At 33.4% G+C, this 21,179-nt stretch overlaps 1 protein-coding gene across 1 annotated transcript in view; it reads left to right on the plus strand.

Annotated features, from left to right (window-relative positions):
- Positions 1–21,179, plus strand: part of Syn (synapsin) — a 45,817-nt gene that overhangs the window by 20,411 nt on the left and 4,227 nt on the right. The window lies entirely within an intron of this gene.

Genomic DNA, 21,179 nt, shown 5'->3' on the forward strand with positions numbered 1-21,179 from the left:
TTAATCACGGCTTTCGGACACGTTGCGTCATGTATCCCGTCGTTACGCTCGGGAATGAACCGAAAGGTACGACGAGCGTCATCGTTCTTTCCTTTTCTCTACGAAAAGTCAGCTCGTCGATATACAAATCGACCTCAAGCGTGACAGAAACACGATATTACGAGAATAAATTGTATTTGAATAATTGATCTCGCGCGTTTTTTGATGAGCGATGATCGATGATACTTGTAACCATTTTAAAATGTCACGCGATTCAATTACGTTGAAATGATGTATGCGATAAAACACTCGGTCTCCTTGGAAATATTAATAAGTCGATATATGTATATTCGTTCGTAAAAAATCGATAGGAAATGCAAATGGACGTAATAAAACTAATGACCGTCTGTACGGTGACGGATTAGATTGTCGTATAGAGCAATCCGGATGAAAGACATCAGATAAGCAAGCGATTACCTTGCATTTCACGGGTCGAAGCGGGTCAGTTAACGCCTGACGATCAGTCAACAATCACGTTGTAAGGAAAATAGATGAGTGTGTGTGCGTGTATATGTATACGTGTCTGCGCATCACGGAGGTAAAAATAAAAAATTAGTTTTTTACGAAGATAGGTGATACCTTATCTAGCTGAAGAAAGTACAATTTCTATGAAAAATAGATACATTTTTGAGAATGAATCTAACGGAAATAATATATATATGCCAGCTTATAATTTCTCCAGTTCTTCACAGTTGCATGTAATTTACACTTATATTCTGCAACTGTGTGTGTATGTATATATGTTTGCGCATCACGGAGGTAAAAATAAAAAATTAGTTTTTTACGAAGATAGGTGATACCTTATCTAGCTGAAGAAAGTACAATTTCTATGAAAAATAGATACATTTTTGAGAATGAATCTAACGGAAATAATATATATATGCCAGCTTATAATTTCTCCAGTTCTTCACAGTTGCATGTAATTTACATTTATATTCTGTAATTTACATTTATATTCTGTTTCGTTTATTTGTGATTTTCCTTAGTATTAATAAAATATTTTTTTTAATACACATAATGTGTATTCAGAAATATATATTTAGACATATAATAAAATTTTGTATTTAGATGCATAATAAAAGTTTGAATTAATTTTAAGTAAAATTTATTTGAGAATTTAAATTTAATTGCTAATTTAGAAGCCAATATTTGAAATAGTAAAAGATATACATAAAAAAAAAACAAATAGTAAATTCAATTGAGAATTAAAGAAGAAAAAAGAAGGAAATATACGATTACTAAATTATAAAATTAAATTATATGTGAAAACGTGTTCAATCTATCTTAATATATTAAGTAATTTATTAATGAAATGTCAATAACGACTACTGTACTTCGTTTGAGATGATATTTGCCTTTTTTTAAGATAAAAATGTAGAAAACAAGTCGCGAATGCAGAGGCACGTATGAGAGCCGCATGGAGAGCTCGATTAATCATAAATTTGGACATTGCGTCATACAGCTCATCGTCATGCTCGGAAGCGCATCAGATAAACCCGCGGTTGGTTTCGTTGTATACGTTTGTGAATGTATGTATATGTGTGTGCATGTGAAATTAAATTGGCAAATTAAATCAACAAAAAAAAACTCCATTGTTAATAAAATTTGCATGTATTACAAGAGAATATACACATATATGTATATCTATATATATAAAATCTTACGCTATATATATAAAAAATCTATATATAAAAAATCTCTTTTGAGGTTTTTTTGTATTACTGAGGATGGTCTAATTGAGACCGAAACGTCTATATGTAATTTTAATTATTAAATATATATTTATTCGCGACGAATATCCTGCGTTCGTAGTTGTATGCCTTTTATCCAATTCTTGTTGTTTTAATATTGAACTACGTTTGACCTAAATTGATATAAAATCTTAAAAAATAAAATTAGAAAAATTTCATTTGGGTAAAAAATCATAATATAATTTTATTACCCCGAGAGGAGAACTTATGGACACAAATTAAATCTGTCGGTCAGATGAAGCCATTTTTCTTATTATACTAGACAAAATATGATAATTAATAATGCATATTGAATCAATGTTGAATTGAAAAATGTCAAAATATACTGTGAGATGGATTATATTTCAGATTCGACGTTAGATATGGATTGAAACTCGTATTGAAACACGTAACGAAATGTATATTCAAACAAGGAAATTGATGAAACGAGATTAAAGAGCAGATGGTCCGTTTATCTGAAAAAGTACTTCAATATTTACATTATGGTATGAATCATCGTACTCTTATGCAAATACTGATAAATGTAATGCAAATCTTGCGCGATGATTTCATACTTGAATGTTCTTAAGATTCCGCTTATATATCAATATAATATATATAAAGTGAAAGTGCAACGCGCATAAATTGACTTGAACTTAACATACATAACGTAGAGGAACTCAGAGAACTGTTTAACCTTAAACTTGCCATTCTATGAGTAGCCTTTATGATTGCTATTAATCTCTCTATATATTACTATTAAAATAAAAATACATTAACATTATCGGTCTTTTTAATCCTCCGTCTGCAATCTAGATCTTTTTTGGCAAAAGTGAAATTTCACTGCTTAATTTTTCCAAAATAAAAAAGTAAAATTTAGTTCTTCTTCCTAAAATATTCTGTTAAAAATAAATTATTTGGAAATGTAATGGAAATAATAAAATCAAGATGATAAAGTCGTTAGGACTCGACAACAAAGCGTTAAACAAAGCGAAATAAAATTTAATGTAATAAACATGTTGAAAAGTAACTTGATTTTTCTACATTTCGTGAAAATCTACTAAGACAGTAAGATAACAGAAGACAGAGAGAGTAAAAATATGATTGCAGACGAAACATCAACAATACATTCAAGGCACTTTTAAAACGGTAGTTGCAGGCACTATGTTAGACGTGGGCGGTCATGTATCGCCGGTTGATTTATTCTTAATGTCAACAAAATTTATTTTTATCGATTATACATCCATATCGCTTTCGCTCGCAACAACACATATCTAAGTATTCAGCTATCCGTTGCCTTCGCGGAAATAATCTTTGAATATTGATTGCTTACGAAGAAAATAGTGCCACAAAACAATATTCACACTGTTTTGATTTTTAAAGTATTATCAATACACCATTATGAAACAAGGAAAACGCTTCAAGACGATTATATCTCTACAGATATTAAAGTCGAAACCGTTACAAGCACACGATACATATCTCGTCTCGAATTATTTCGTTCCGCGTGAATCATTCTGTGCGTGCTGTGTGTAAAATCCGATAGACAAACAGGAGACTTAATCGGATTACGATTGCAGTCAACTATGCTATTTTAATATCTAATTATTATTTGGACACCGAATTGCAGGATATCAATTACTCCCGTACGTTTATATATGTTGCAGTGAAAGAACAATTATAAGCGTGCGCACGTTCGTATTATGCGAGAAACTCTGAAATTGTAATTTTCACCGTGTGAGATTATACGACCGCAACTGCGAGCGTATTCTTTCTCGTATTTAAATTGTGGTCAGCCATCAAGAAGTTAGCCGCTGGGACTGCACCGGGTGTTCGGAGGGAATTTACCGTCTCTGTTCGTTCCGAGAATGTCGGCATTCTTGTAAAATGAATCCGAAGCGTGTCGCGATTTGATAAGACGACAGAATCGACGTGATGTGTCTTCAAAGAGATGCTAACCATGAAACTGCACGGAAAAAAAAAGATTAGTTGCAGCAGCAAAAATTTGCGTGTGGTAGCTAAATTCCAGTCGTAACATATGGATATCTAACGTCGTATCTGCGAGGTCTAATTTTAATTAGCTGTGAGGCCTAAATATTATTATTGTAACAGATAAGCATTTTGCTATTATGTGGATCTATTGATCATTGCAGCAAACGTTTTCTGTGTAGCAGACAATTTGGTAGCAAGTACAGTTTCAGCAAACCATATTTAACTGTGGTAGAAACAATTTTCTTTTCAATATTAAGAATCTTTATTTTAGACACACGCATATGTGAGAAACATAATCAATACTAGAAATTAAAAAATGCCTATTACGGTCAAAGCTGGATCTTAATTGCTTTAAATAATTCATTTTTGAATTACTAATATACATTATATATGTACTTGCATATACACCATATTGTAGCCTTTTCAAACTGCGCGCCGAATTGTTTTTCCGGACTATAAACGCAATTAAAACTACTCTAGTAATCGCGAATTAAATTGACAAGTAATTTAATAATTTTTAATGCTAACATCAAGCATCATAATTAACTCTCCGGTTTGCGTAAAATAGCTACGGCAGTGTCGCTGCGCGAAGTTTAGCGCCGAGACACTACCAGTGTCTTCAAATAAAGATGTTAATATGTTGAAACTGTTAATTTTCTTTTACACACTGACATATCCAATAACTATGACAACTAACTTCATGCTGTTAAATAAATTGATCTGTAACAGACATGCATACTTTGCTGTCACGCTCTTATATTAGCTACAGCAGCAAATCCTTTGTATGTATTAGCAAATTTCATATCTATAGTAGCTAATGCGATTTCAGCTAATCAGAATTAGCTGTAGCCAGCAACATTTTTTTTCTGTGTGTCAGTCAATACTTTTAGAAGTGTTTAATTAATATTAACTTCTAAATTAATAAAAAGTAATTAAAAATGAAAAAAAAATTTGTTAATTTAACTATATATAAAAAGTAATAATCATTTTATTAATATTAAATTCCGCCACCGAACAAGCCAGTATCATTTGCTCGATGCGTATTGTGATACACAGGAAACTCTCACCAATATCCAACTTGAAGCACCGAAATAGACGGTCAGATATTTTTTCACCGGCATCGGGAAAAATAAAAATAAAACTACTCGAAACAACAGCCAAGTCTCGAGTCGCGATGTATTGGAGGATCTATTTATATCAGCAAGAAAGGAAAATAGAGCAGCGATCTGTCCCATTGGTGTCTCTCATGGAATGTGACAGCACATCCGACAATCGTATTATTATGTGTATATACATATCGTACATATAATACTCTATATTTCAAGAGCTTGATAGATTAAACGATCAAGTCGACATTATTGATTTAATAATATCGTATATACATATTATTTAAATCTCATTTTAATTTTTTAACGTAAGATTCAAGCATTGTAAATATTAAAACGTAGAATTTATCATTATAAAATCAATTTAAAAAAAATGCGAATCACGAAATTTGCGGGAAAGAAAATTTCGTTTTTAGTACGGTTGTCCAAAAAGTGATTTGCAGTGCAAAGTAATTGCGAAGGATTCACAATTGCTTTCCACTATGTACATTCGGGTACTGTTGAAGCTGTGATGGGACATAAATCACAACGTCACCGCAGGTTAATCAATGGCGGCTTCTAAAACGGGCACAGATCCCACCCACTGGCAATCCATAAATCGCGCGGATCAGTATTGTGCATCACATTTAATAATTGTACAACCTCGCTTCCCGGAAATCGCATTTAATCGCATTTAACTGACAATGAAGAGTGCAACGAGATTCAACGACGATACGTTTCAGCGTGTAATTGATACTAATATGCCGATCTCCATATCGAGATGAACTCCCATCAAGCGTTTTTGAAACAAAGCTATCAACCACCCACTAAGAATTCACGGATCCGTGGAAATAGCGGATGAAATCATTCTCACACGACGTGCTGTGCATTCTACGCTGCGACTTCTAAGTACGAATAAGAGTGGGCGATGGAAAGCAATTCGAAACACCATTGACGCACGTATACTATTTGCGTGACTGATTTCACCAAGGAACCTAAACACAATAATTTCGAAAGTAAGCTGGTTCGTACAGCTCTCAAATCTCACAATCAACTCTTGTTAACAACGCTTATTAGTATTACTTTATTTTTAATTCGACATGAACTGCTACCTTAGAGAATACACGGAAAGAACTGTTCTGCTAAAGTATCTAAATATTTAGCTATAAGATTCAGACCTAAAAATAATTTTGTTGATCCATCAACAAAACTAATTATGTACACTGAAAAAAGTATTTATTATCTTAATACAAATAAATATTTTTTAAATATTTGTAAGTATAAATATTTACTGAATATTAACATATATTTATTTGATACAAAAACCATTAATTTGATTTAACTATCATTTTTCTTCATTGAGTAAATATTTATTTATTGTAAGTAAATGTTCAAAAAAAAATTTATTAAAATATAATAAATTTTTTTTCAAAATTATTCTGATAGTCCAACATAAAGTTATTAAAAATTGAGAATCGAAAGATGACTCTTAGTAACAAAAAAGTGAAATAAAATTGAAATGAAATTGAAAAATAAGAACATCAAAAGCTAAAAATTCAGAACTGAATGAGTTAAAAATTAATAAAATTTTTAATTTCAACCATTCGGTTTTGAATTTCCAGCATTCGGGTATCAGTTTTTAATCTTCGTTAATTAAATTTTCAACTCATGTCTGCTGTCAACGTCAAATCTCCACTTTCGATTCCCGACTTTTAATTCTCTATTTCCAACTGAATACTGGTAGTATCATGTGCTTCCCATTACGCACAGTAAAAGTCTTCATAGCGAACACGCACCGCAAAGAAGGAGGAAGAAAGAAAAAAACAAGATATCGCACGATTAGCGAATGGCTCCAATTAGCAAAACGCTTTCCCATCCTAGAAATTTTCTTCTTCTCCGAAACGACGACATTGCGAAAGCGTTTATGTGAGTTTATCGCGATTCTCGTTTCTCAGTGAATGAGATTGTTACTCGCTGAGTCATACGTAGTAGAGCCACGCATTAGTTAGGTCACGAAAGAACGCGGCAGACGTTGTCGTCGGCTTTAAAGAACCGCCGGCGCGATATCATTTGACACGCACCGCAAAAAGAACCCCTAAAATCGCGAGAAACGCGCGAAGGTCTTCCGCGTATTCGAAATTATTATTCGAAACGATAAGCTCATCTTATATACGTTTGCAAAGTTGAGACTTAAATCTTCTCGAGTACACTCTTAAGTAAAAAATTATTTTCCTCATCTAAAAATCCATTTTACGGTATGAAGTAATATTAGTCTTATAAATAACACACATTATTTACCTGAATTACAAAAAGAATATAATTATAATTTCAATCTGTAATAAGATAATCTCGCATTGAATGATGTATCTATTATTTAAAAATTCCAACATTTTTTTATATTGTTCTAATTTAAATCAAATCGTAATATATTTTATCATACACGTATAAGATATGAAAGATATTTTCCAAAATTTTATTAATCGTGTAATTTGTTCTAGTTAGATATGGATCTTAATATGATAATGATAGTAATAATTCGTTTTGCATAACACATTGTTTGATGGATTATTACGCAATCATGTTCTGTAGCTTCTATCATAAACTATAGCATACCCTCTTGTGATATCGAGCCTTGAATACGTGCTCAACTAACTAAAAACGAGACGCGCAATTATTGACGATGTATTCAACGCACGGTAAATGCAAATTTTTGCCATTAAGACAGTGACGTTCTTTCTCATTCGGGACAAGACGGACTTTTGCAAATATAAATTACATAAACGGTGCCTGCGAAAAGTTTACGGCCACTAAACAATTTTATTAACGTACTGCACAGATAAAGGATCTTCACAAATAAATTTTAGTATACATAGTACACTTAATATATTTTAGTACTTAAATTCATTATAACAAGAATTTTATTGACTTATAACATAAACTAAAAAATAAATCGACAAAAATTACCGTAAAATTATATACGTTGGCTAGAAACTTTTAGCAGCAACTTGTATCCATCTAATTGCTGTTTTTATCAACCTAACGATAAATACTTTTCATTCTTCTCAATTATTGCTTCTATAATTACTATTATATCGGTATCTGTATCAATTCTACGACAATTTGATAAATGACAAGCTTTCATCCAGCTACGTGCGAGATATATATATATATATATATATATATGTACGTGTAATAGCTTCGATAAATAAGAAGATTGTAGCAGAATGCTTCGAGAGACATCGCTGCCACGTAATACAACATTGCCTTCCGGCGAATCTGCCAAGTAATATGAGAGAATGCCAATTAAATTCCGCCGGGTGATAACGTGCTCCGCGCGCGTAATTCACAGAAGGATGATTCCTCGCGCATGTAAGGGCGGAACGGTGCGATGCAGAAATGCGACAAGGAAGAGCGCGGCATCGGAATCGGAATGACAACCACCGCGGAAAGTGCATGACTAGACCGGCTGTGTATTCGTGATGACGTAACGAGAGAAACTGCGGAGACCACACCCTGGTGATGCCGCCACGCGGTATTTCGTAAGCTACAGACTTTTCGGCAAGGCCGCCACGCGCATTACGATCCGTCCTTTCAGCGTTCAAGTTTTCGAGATATGTATCACGCAATATATATTACTGTATGGCGTAGAATATGTATCGCGGTATTACAGTGAAATTCCTGCGTACATGTTACCGTAGATGGAAAATTCCATTACAAGGGTTTAATTTTTGCAAGACAACATTTAATATCCGAGTTCATTACAGAAAACGTGTACATTTTTAATTAAATTAACCCTTCAGTGCCACACTATACGTAAACAATACATTGGATGGTGTAAAAATATCACACAAAAATTAACATATTGTGATAAAAACAAAGATCAAATTAAATGAGCTATCTAATATCAGATATCAAATGTAATGTTTATCGACAAAAATTAGAAATTAGGATCAATAATATAAATGCGTTATAAAAAAAAGATTAAATAAACTAATTAACATCTCCAAAAATTATTTAATTTGGCCTGCGCGCTTTTATTATTTGTTATTATTACGGGCTCGATTTATTAACTATATTTAAATATATATAATAGAGAATGATGTCAAATCAAAAGATGTCAAATAGAAGAAATTAAAATAAGAACAGCTACGAGCCAAACAAACAAATTTTAATATATAAATATAATAGCCTTGACATTAAACATAAAAATAAAAATAAAACAACATGAGAATATATGTGTACCTAAAACTAACGTTTCGACCACCTTCGGGTCATTTTCAAAGTTCTAAATCAAAATGTATGTAAATAGCGGGTGACAAAAATAAATTAACATAAGTAAGTAATCATATAAATACGAAACCGAAAAATAATTAAAAGTAAACCTTCGCTGTCTAGGCCATGATATCAGTTGTGTGTAGTTTATTTAAATACTTTTTCAATCAAAACGCCATTAAGAAATAACGATAACAAGCAAATATTGAAATGTCAGTAAGAAATATGACGATAACAAGCAAATGTATCTTCATTAATAAAAAAAGTTAGCATATAAAGTTAGCACATAAAGTTAGCAAAAGTTAGCGTATAAAGAAAAACACACAGCCGAGTATGTCATACTCATAGTGGCATTAAAGTGCTATAGAAATATTATAATAAAGAAAGTATTACATAAGGGCTACGAGCCAATAAACAATTTATTAAATATCTGTTTATTTAAACAAACGTTTCGACCTCTTCATCGGGTCATCATCAGTGTTAGTATTTAAAATCTATAAATCGTACATAGTTGTATAAACCAAATTATTAACCATATATTAGTATCAATATATTAGTATTTAAATTCTATAAATCGCAAAATATAATTACGCAAGCCAAGCTATCAACCCTCAAATTCCGCATGCATGCGTAACATTATTTCTTCAGATCACTTATGTAGTCCGTTCAGTATAATATATATTATTGTGTAATTCGAGAAGTAATGAAATTGCAGAAAGAATATACACCCCGTTCATCTCAAATCCAGTAAAATATAAGTTCCGTAGTTACAAAACAACATTTATTTTAAAATAAAACAGTTGATACAGCAAAATGCGATTTCTGGTTAAACTTTAAAAAAGAAGAAACCAAAAGTAAAGTGTTTTATTTTAAAATAAATGGTTATTTTTCATATTCTTTCTGGAATTTCATTACTTCTCGAATTACACAATAATATATATTATACTGAATGGACTAACTAAGTGATCTGTAAAAATAATGTTACATGCGGAATTTGAGGGTTGATAGCCTGACTTGCATAATTATATGTGAGTATTTCTAGTCTACATCGAAGAAAATAGAAGTTTCTTATCTGTGTGTCACTAATAAACTTTCAATATTATATTATACGAAATATCATAAATTTTTAAAAATTCTCGCGCTATACAAGGCTGCACACAGGCTAGAGACTACGTTCGAAAATATTATAAAATATACTTGAAATTCCCCCTAAGCTTCCAATTTTAGGTGATGTCTTTAATAACCTAGATAGCCATATCCAGAAATATACGGGCGGTTTATTTTCTAACATACGGCTACATATAGTCCTCGGAACATACATTGTCATTGCTAAATTGTACAAGAATTGAATTAATTCCAGACCAATGCTCACACCAATTCACCTGTATGGACACAAACTCAATTTGTAGTTGCGCGAAGTTGTAACGAGATTGTCTCGTACTTACATACATGGGGATAGAATTAGATTGAGCTCCATGTAGGATTTAGTTGCATTAGGCCCGTTAACTGTTTAATGAGGCACTCGGTTACAGGAGAAGATATTCCATTACTTCCGCAGCCTTCGATAATGCTCGACAGCCGCTGGATATTTATTAACATTTTGCGCGACCGCGTGCATCGGCAGAGATTCATCTTTGTACGTACACACGAAGACTGTCTGCACCTCCGGGAATATTATAACGGTACTACAGATAACAGATATTCTTCATAATTCGCGATTGTAAAAGAATTACACGTGTCTAGGTCACGGATAATAATTCGCGAGCTTAATTTATTAACGAATTGTTCTCGTGACGTCTCGTGCAAAAGCGGATGTTCATATATATTTATACTATTATATTTAATGAATATAATACAAGCTTCTGTATCTTTCCGTTGAGTTTTTAATATCGGCGCGATTTAATTCGACATTTTATGACGTTCGTGTTAAGAGCCACTTAACACATAGTAAACATTTTCAAGATTTCCTCAGGTTACGACACGACTACTTAGGAATAAGTTTACGAGAACTAACTATCGGGATTCCAGCATATTTTATCGTTTTGTAATATATGTCAATGGAATTCGCCTTTTTATTACTTTTTCATATTTACTCGTATGGTTTGAGTGAGAAGACGTAATAAGTTATTTAGCGAATAGAACCTGTTTAGGTGATTTAGTAACTCGAATGGGCTAATTGTCACCTACTACGTGCTCACTTTATAGACTGCAATATTCGCAATACGTTATTAGATAGAGTGTTCATTGTTTCATTACTAATGATATTTTTACTGTTTTTATCGTGATTATTATTAATAAAGTAGTGACATCAGCTCTCTTTCTCTCTCTCTTGTATAATTTTTAACTCTTCGAAGTTGACGGTGGCCCTCTTGGGTTCACTCAATTATAAATCTCTTTGTCAAAAATTTCAAACACACAATTTATTTTTCTTCAAATTACATCTGTAAATTTGTATTACTTTTGTTAAAATATACTTATTCATTCTTTTCTATATGTCAAACAGTTCAATTCATTCTTATGTTAATATTTTCTTTTTATGTCAAACAATTTAATTCTCTCTGTTACTGCAAATTTGAATTATTTTTAAAATATACTTAGTACTCATTCTCTTCTATATGAGTTAATTATTTTTATCGAAATTAATTAGTATCTTTTAATTACCATAAATTAGAAATGCACAATATTAAATGAAATAAAAATGTTTAAACACAAATAAGGAAGAAGGATATCATTTTCGATCAAAGCGGATCTCGGTACTTAATATTAATATATGTGAATATACAAATATATTGGACAAAAGGATTTTTCTTATGAAAATAAATAACAATAACAAAGGGCAAAGTAAGAGTCGAAATAAAATCAAATACAACGTCTAATCTTGAATATAATACATATAACTAATCATAAACATGAAGCAACAAATGCAATCAATATAAAAGTATAAAAAACTGAGAATATACAAATATAATTAATTAGTTCTATAAATTAATTAGGTTTTTGTAACAGTGTTACAGATTTTGTCGTCAGCTCCGGCGGGTTAAATATCTTTCAGTAATCAGCTTTCCGACAAACTTGCCGTTAATCTCCAATGTCGAGGACTGTCATTGTTACCGGCTGCTCTTTCTGCTCATTAGCGGGTGTAGCTTCGTGACGAAGGTTCTTGAACCGAACAGTTAATTGTTGTGGGAACTACGGTACGCCGCGGTGTTTCCGGGTAAAAAGACTCGGAGGTCGTGCATTTTCACGCGACACCATTCATTCGCACTTTCTTGCTGAGGTAGATATTAATCCTGCGTGCCTCGGCGCGCCGAGTGGCCGTCACTGGGCGCGGATCATTATGGTCGTTTTATTACGCGGCGTGGGATCGTTTCCTCCTCCGTGCGATCAGTATCTCCGGCAAATGATCGCGCGTTTATCGCGGCAGGATATCACTCGCCGGCGAAATGCAGTCTGCGATCGCAGAATGTAAGCGCTGCCGAGTGGAAAGATTGAAATTATCTTGCCCGATAAGAAATTCTAGACCCAAACAATAGTTGGCGTCTGTACATAATGTCGCAACTGTGCGACTTGGTGATTAGTATGATTGACTGCGTCGTTAGTTAAATGATTAAATTAAGGCTCTCCTCATTGCATCTCAACAAGATCTCTCAATTTTACGATACGGGACGTATCGCCAGGTATACTGGATTGAAGCCAGCTTCCGTAATTTATCGGACAACTCATGCATGCATTTTCTGCCGCAAGACAGGAGAAAATTTTGTACCGTTAGCATGGAAAATTTAAAAGCAAAATAACAAACAAATAGCAGCGATAAATACAGGTAAATAGACCGTGTAAAATGTTATGTTTAACGATCTCATTGGCGTCGCAAAAATATCAAATGGTAGAAGTAATGAAGACTAATAATTATATAATGTACAAGATATTGGGAACAGAATAATAAACGTTAATAAAGCATCGAGAAAAGTGAATATAAATATCGAGACCTATTGAAAATCGATAGTCGAGTCGTTAAGGAAAAAAGGAGGATGAAAATTGCACGGTGTCACGAAGGTAAACTGAATCTTACGATATTTCGCCGGCATCCGTCTTGAGATTGCAGCTCTGCGAGATGATCCCCGAAGTGCATTCCTCGCGCGTCTCGTACCTATGCAATCACGAAGCCTATAAATACTCGATCCGCAGTTCTAATCTGGCTGGATCACGAGGAGGATCGGACGCGTCTACGTATTCCTTGAAAGGAAATAAAACGCGCGCGTAACGATAGCACCTATCCGCAAATGTACACCGCGAATGTACATTGCGGCCGCGGCTGGTTGGCGCCACACCGGCCGTCGTGCATCGAGAAATAACGCGTAATAAACGTAATATTATACACGGCGATACGGCGGGCGCATTTACGGCGCGCCACGACGATGAATTATACGTGTAATCGCACAATGAGAGCCTGCCGGGCTACGAAAAATCGATGAAATTCGAGGCGATTGCGATTGCACCGCCGCGCCGGAATGGAAAATGGTAATTATTTAGCCCGCATCGAAACGAACTTCTCGATCGATCGGACAACCTTCGAGAGTATTAACGCACGGGGCACTCGATACCCTGTTGCAAGGAATACGCGAATGTCGATATGTCAGTGTGTCACGTTGGGCATCTGAGAATTTATCTCAACACATTGCTACGAGAGAATTTATTTTGGATTTAACGTATGTCGATTTCTATCAATGTACGATAGATTTTATCTTTTTATATTTTACCGGTTATACTTTATTACAAAATAACGCTATCTCTTTATGAATGCTACACAAAAAATATCATTCCATTGCTAAGAAAAATGATCACTCAATTTATTTTCAGTAAAAATTTTATTGGATCGTAAAATTTGAAATTTATTAAATAAGAAATAGGAAATCTTGGTCATAACAGTCTAAGCTGGGATCTTTTTAATGTTTAACTAATTTAAAGTGAATTAATATACAAGGTGTTTCAGAAATAGTTGGCCAAACTCTAAGAGCATATTCCACTTATTGTAAGGATAAAAAAAAGTTATATAAACATGAAAACGTTTCCTTTCCAAGTTATAAACATTTTGTTATTTTATACTTATACCTATATTTTATTTTATACTTATATCCATATTTTCATTACAGAAATTGCTGGAAATTATTTCCTTCCGCATCGATGCATGCTTCGCATCGACCTCGCATGAATTATAATCGGAGACGTTCAAAAATTCTCGGAGTATTTCGTATTTTTTCACATGCAGCGAAAGGAAATCATTTCCAGCAATTTCTGTAATGAAAAAATATATATAAGTATAAAATAAAAAATAGATACAAGTATAAAATAAAATACGGATATAAGTATAAAATAAAATATAGGTATAAGTATAAAATAAAAAAAATGTTTATAACTTGGAAAGGAAGCGATTTCGAACTCACGTTTATATGACTTTTCTTCATCCTTACAATGAGTGGAATATGCTTTTACAGTTTGGCCAACTATTTCTGAAACACCCTTTATACTATACATATATGTATATACATACATATTGTAGCCATTTGAACTACGCGTTGTAATTTTTTTGGACTTGAAATGCAGCTAACCTACCGAAATAATATCACAATTAAATTTTTGATGCTCAATAGGCATCTGTTAGAGAGATCTTAATATGATAGAAATCTGTAAATAAATTTATTTATTGCGAAAAATATTACCTCGACCGGGAGTCGAATCTCTTGGCCCGGATCTCTTGCATTCCGTGCAAGCGTCCTAAGCCTTTAGACTAGCAAGGTCTTAGTAATATTCTTTGCAATAATCAGTATATGTATGGAAACAGACGTCTTTCTGGCGACGTGATATAAACAATAAGAATCTTATTATAGTTTATCATGAATAAATATTTTTTGTTTAGTTTTATTTTGTTTATTATTATATTATTTATTATTATTTATATTATATATTATTTATTATTATATTATTATATTATTATATTATTATTAAATTAAACCGTAAAATTTGAAACTCATCAAATAGGAAATCCTGTCCATAACGGTCTAAGCTGGGATCTTTTTAATGCTTAACTAATTTAAAGTGAATTATTATATACTATATAAGTACATTTAAATTAGTTAAGCATTAAAGATCCCAGCTTAGATGGTTATGGCCAGGATTTCTTAGGTCCTATTTGATGAGTTTCAATTTATTTTCTTCCTTTAAAGTAACGGTTATCTTTAACAAAGAATATATTTTAGTAATAACTTTACAATATACTTGTTATAAATTTTACAAAAACTAATTATTATATGTAAAACCACTCTCTAAAATTTTTGAAGTAAAATTTGATTCTAAAGAATAACAATTGAGCTAATGTTGAAAAAGAGTGGCTCAACTATCAATTTTTAAGAATAAGATTTCACTCCAAAGATTTTAGAGAGAAGAATTAATTTTCTTTTAAAGAATATTATGTGAGAGAGAGAAAGAAAGAGAAAGAGAGAGAAATTAATCCAAGAAACGACTTTATATAATAAGCAAATCAAATTTGTTGTAATTTAATAATCTTAATTGAAATATTAAACTCACTAGGATTCAGAATATATCTTGAATAAACTTGATGTTTGTAATGAATTTGTGATAGATCTGCCGGTATATACGAGCTTTTGAAATCCTCGAAATAAGTAATTATTACTTGCGTAAACTTTAAGAAACATATCTGTTCTTCACGGCTGTGCTCGTTTCTACCTACGTAGATTAATTTTAATTTTGGTTTAATATTACTTGGTTTAAGTTACTTTTTATTTTCTTTCTAATTCTTAGACCTAACGAAAAATAAAAGAATAAGTTAAACGAAGATTAAAGTTAATCTTTTTAATTAGTAGAAACGACCATTAACCGTTGAAAAACAGGTATACTTTTTATTGAAGCTTAATAGCAATGTTCATAAAAATATAATGTTATTTGGTAATAAAGTCTAGAAAATTGCTAGAAAAGTAAATATAAAAAGTAAAAATGTTAAGCATGTAATATTATTAAGTATGTACAATCTAAGTCACAAAAAGTAATGTCGTCTGTAATAAAGTCTACTTGTTAAAAATAAATGTAAAAGAAAGTTTACGTACGTATAATTAAAAATACTTTCAAGATTAAAATTGTCCCTGAGAAGTATCACGTAGAACGTGTTTGCGCGTATATACCTTGTCCCTTGGCAGCCGAACAATTTTCTTGTATTGCATCTCGCGAGACACGAAATGTTCAACGGCAACACGTTATTTCGGATACTGGGTAGGTTAGAACCGTTGCCAGGAAAATAGTCACCTACGACTCACGTAGAAGAATCGATCGTTAACTCGTTGCGGGCAGAGAGGTACATATGTACTTAGGAGTAGGACTAGCTTGTAGAGGCGGTCTCGAACGTGCGCTCTCATATTTTCCTACGGGCCCGTTTATTGAAATTGCTTTCCCAGAAGCGGGCTAAACTTAGGCGTCAATCGACAGCGTCATCAACGGCACAATTCAATTTCAGCTTATCACAAGCTAGCGAAGTAATTGCGTAGAGTATAGAGATCATAATTCTCGCAAACGTTTCGAAAGGCGAAGCTGGTTATTACATGCATGATTTTAATCCGTCAGGGGGGAAAGATTTAACGTGTATAATGATGTATATGTGATATAGTTGTTGACGATTATTTTTTAATATTAGCTGTTGTTTGCCACGAAAAATTTACAGTGGTACCTCCCTTCATATTTTCCTATCATTTTATGCACTAACTGTGGAGTTTTTAATCGTTTACTGGTATATAGTAGCAATGGTGGAAAACGATCCTCACACAATATTCATCAACGACGCTCGAGAGCCATAAACGCACGTCCGAGACGTATTAATCGTCATTCGCACGATGGTTATACATATTGTAATTGTAGATGACGTCATTATTTATGAATCGCGCGTAGAGACGCGGCGCAGATCACAAAGCTGTTCTTAAATTAATTGAGGAAGATTTTATTTTAAAAGAGTATCGCCCCATCTTTGTTGAAATATTTTTCTTTGCACGTTTTATCTTCCTTCGAATGTTTTATTCTAAGACTATCGATAAATTAAAATTAAATAAACAATAATAAAATATAAATTCGATTATATGTGAATAACATAAATAAACAAAGGTACGAAGGCTTTATTTGATTAAAGCAAATCTTATTATTAATATATATTATTAAACACCAAGATCTACTTTAACCGAATAACTTCCTTTACTTCTTGGAATAAATATTATTAAAAATTTTTATAATTGTTTGTAAAAATTTTAGTGGAATTAACATTTTTTTAATACAACCAATATCACATTTTCCGATGTTATCGTTAAAAAAATCTGTTTGATATTTTTATAACATAAAAAATTATTATTTCTTTGAATTTCATTGATGTAATACATCGAGAAATCACTCGCCTATTTATTTTATGTGTTCTCCTATGTTTACTGTATGAATTCTCTACGGGGTATTATTTATTGTACGGGAGTTCTGGTTCAACCCTTTATGGATTGACAATCATAAGATCGATTCGTTTGGCCACACACATTCAAGAATTCTATTTATTCAACTTGGTTGGGTGCCGTGTTTTATTTCCTCCAATCACATTTCATCTACCTCGTTTCTGTTATATTTCCTAAAATTTACTAAACCTTGACAGAAATTGATAAATTCGTTTCCAATTTAATAAACATATTTCTGTAAACGACACAATTCCAATATCAAAAACATTTTAATAATTGAATAACTGGATGTTTTATTAAAAAGACATCAATCCTATTCAGCGATATTAATACATTTTCAAATATATTATATTAATTATAACTGTATTTTACAATAAAAAAAAAATGATTGAAAAGGTCAAAGATTCATTGCATGTAGATAATTAAATTAAGTCAAAGAAACGAAACTGAAACGTATATTTTAAATAAGAACTGAGTCTTATGGCATTTTTTTTTTAATATCTATGCATGTATACTAAAATATAAAATATTAAAATACTTTTCTATATACATTTTTGAATAATCATAAATCCAATATGTAGGGTGGAACTGGAATTCCGAACAATAATACAAAATACCCTTGTTTTATATTCCATTAAATATCTTAATTTTTTCAAACGCTCGTTTGTAGAGAGGTAAATTTCGAGTTCGTACTCCTCAATTCAGTCTATAATCAGATTATGAATTTCCCGTTCCATTGCACAAATTGAACCTCAAATCATAATCCTTTGTAATTCGCGATGCATTCGTTCGGAAGTTTCGCAGAAATGATCGCACATGAAGCATATGCAATCACGGAAATCCGACAATGCAGTGTACAGATTACCTTTCTCCGGTGACCCCCCTTTCTTCAATCCTTCGCCCAGCGAACTCTTCCGTGCAGTCTCTTCCGCCTTTTCCCGCGGTCTCTTCTTTGCGTTCGAGATCTCACAGATCAACGAGCATAATAATCGCCGAATCGAAGCTACGGGTACCAATCGATACCGCCGAGAAAACTGCACTCGCGCTTTTCCGCGGGTTCGATCTCGATCTCGAGGTGCCGGCCACTTTCTCGCGCGCAAGAAGAATCCTCGTCGCGAGATAACATCGATCGCGAGAGGAAAAAAGAGAGAGAGAGAAAGCGGGGAACGGGTCCGGAGGGATCTTCTCTCCTTTTCCCTCTCACCACGTGTGTGCGCCTACGTCTCACGAGCCTGCACCATGCACGTACCTCGCGAGCGTGCGACCGATCGCGCGCGAGCTTCGAAAAGCAATGCAAGCGCGAGCGACACGCCAGGCTCTCGTTCCTTCCTACGTTCTTACGTTGGACCTGGCTCGTACACACTCTCTCTCTCTCTCTCTCTCTCTCTCTCTCTCTCTCTCTCTCTCTCTCTCTACCCGTCCCTCTCTCCCTGGGCTTTCCCTGTCCGTTTACCTCGTGGTCTCTCTTTTGCTCTTTCCCTCTCCACCGGACGTGTACACTCGTTCACCATCGTTCGCTCTCTTTCTCGTCGCTTCTCTCTTTTGATCTTCGATGCCGACGTTCTCCATCCTTGTCTCGTTCTTCCTCTCTCTGTTACTCTATCGATGAGACACGATTATCCTCGTCTGATAGTCTCTGATCTCCACGTTCGCCTCTTGCTCCTACCGATTACAAATCTCTCGACCTTTTCACTTCTCTTCTTTCTTAAATGTTCTCCATCTCTCATGATTCGTCCTTGTCTTCCAATCAATGATCCGATTGCTCCAGTTTAATTTAATCTGTTCATCTCACGTAGCGGTTTACGAAGAATGTGGTTTTCAGTCGGAAACTGAGTTCGTTAAGTCAAGATAATATTTTTAGATTTTAATACTTTTTTCTGAATAAAAAGAAAATATGTCTAAACCATGAAAACTTTGAGGGATTTTCTTGAAAGACTAAACCGATTTACTACGTAATATTTCTATTTCTCGGTAAATCGTTTGAATGCACGATTTAATTCATTATAGTACTCCGTTCGCTCTTTGTAACACACATATGTACGTTCTGTTTTACTTCCCTTTTGCCTCTCTTTCGTATGGTCGTATTCATAATCGAGACATGCCCGACAGTATGATTCATGAAGGTCACTTCACTTCTGAGGATGACCTCAAATCATTTCCAATTTCATAGTTCTACGTATTTGCTTGATCAAGCTTTTGACATTTAGGATCTATTTGTCTTCTTCTTAGGCTATATTCTCAAGAGAGATGCCATTATGAGAGTGTGCATACCTGCCGTACTTTGAGAGGAGCTAAGAAAAAGACGATTTAACGCGATACCTGAAGGCCACCTTGAAAACTCACTATATGCGATTATCTCAGCCTGTCTTAAGGCTTACATCTAAGCTTACTCTAAGTCCTGACTTGTGAATACCGTTTATACTATCGACGTCCACTGCTCTATCTCTCTCATTCCCCGCACAGTAAGAGCTTTTACCTACCGCACTCTACATCCGTTGCCTAGAGTCACGTCCGCCAGCTTCAAGATCACTTCGAGATCTCCTCGCTGCAACAGTCGCCACCTTCGATCTTTGCGTTTGCTTCTTATCTTTCAGATTCCTTTCTTCATCTTCTATTATTTTTCCAGATCAAAACATGCATCTTGCCATTAAACATTCCTCAATTAATTCCTGTATCGTTAATCGCAATTAAATCTTTTTTCTTTCCTTGGTACACGCATTCTTTTATCGATACTCCAGCAACTTTCGCTTGATAATATCGATATATATTATAACATAACAGTATTAAAATAAATAGCGACAATTATAAATTGTTAATTTTCTTATTTTTTTAAATCCTTAATCTTATTATATCAAACATCTTTCTATTTATTTCCCACAATCGCACTTTCAACTATTCGCCATTCCTTTTCCAACGTGTGCAGCGATATGCGGTTTCAACCGGTGCTCAGAAAGCACTTCTTTAACACCCACATACCGATACGAACACATGTGCTCTCACACGAGCAGATTTAGCACTCTCATATCACGCCATGCAATATTACATATATCGCCGGAGATTGGGTCCGGATACGGCCGTTCAACTAGCATGGGAGCAGGATACTAAACAGCCACTTCCTCTTTCATGTCCGTACTGCTTGTAAACAGATCGTTAACGGCGAGGTATCACATTATTTTAACACAGATTCCGTCCTTGCAGTTGCAAAAAATTATTATTGATCATGCGACAACGATAACATTATATAATGTCTTGTCCTATCTTGTAAGTCTTACAAGATAAGTCAAAATGAATAAACCGATTCGAAATTTACGTTTACGGTTTAACTTTCATTATATATTCCGCAAGTTGCGATATAAAATGCATAATGCATTTACACGGTCTAAATATATTTAATTTGTAATCCCATTTTTTTTAAATACTTAAATGTCATTTATATTTTAGCTAGTAGTGCTTAATATGTATTTGAAATTTAGTATAATATTATATTTTATATTTTTTATGTATATAGTATTACGTATATATATTTTATATATATATATTATAAATTTAGTTAGTTATAACTACATGTACGT

This window comes from Trachymyrmex cornetzi, unplaced genomic scaffold (assembly GCF_001594075.2).
Source record: "Trachymyrmex cornetzi isolate Tcor2-1 unplaced genomic scaffold, Tcor1.1 scaffold25, whole genome shotgun sequence".
In the NCBI taxonomy this organism is placed as follows: Eukaryota; Metazoa; Arthropoda; class Insecta; order Hymenoptera; family Formicidae; genus Trachymyrmex; species Trachymyrmex cornetzi.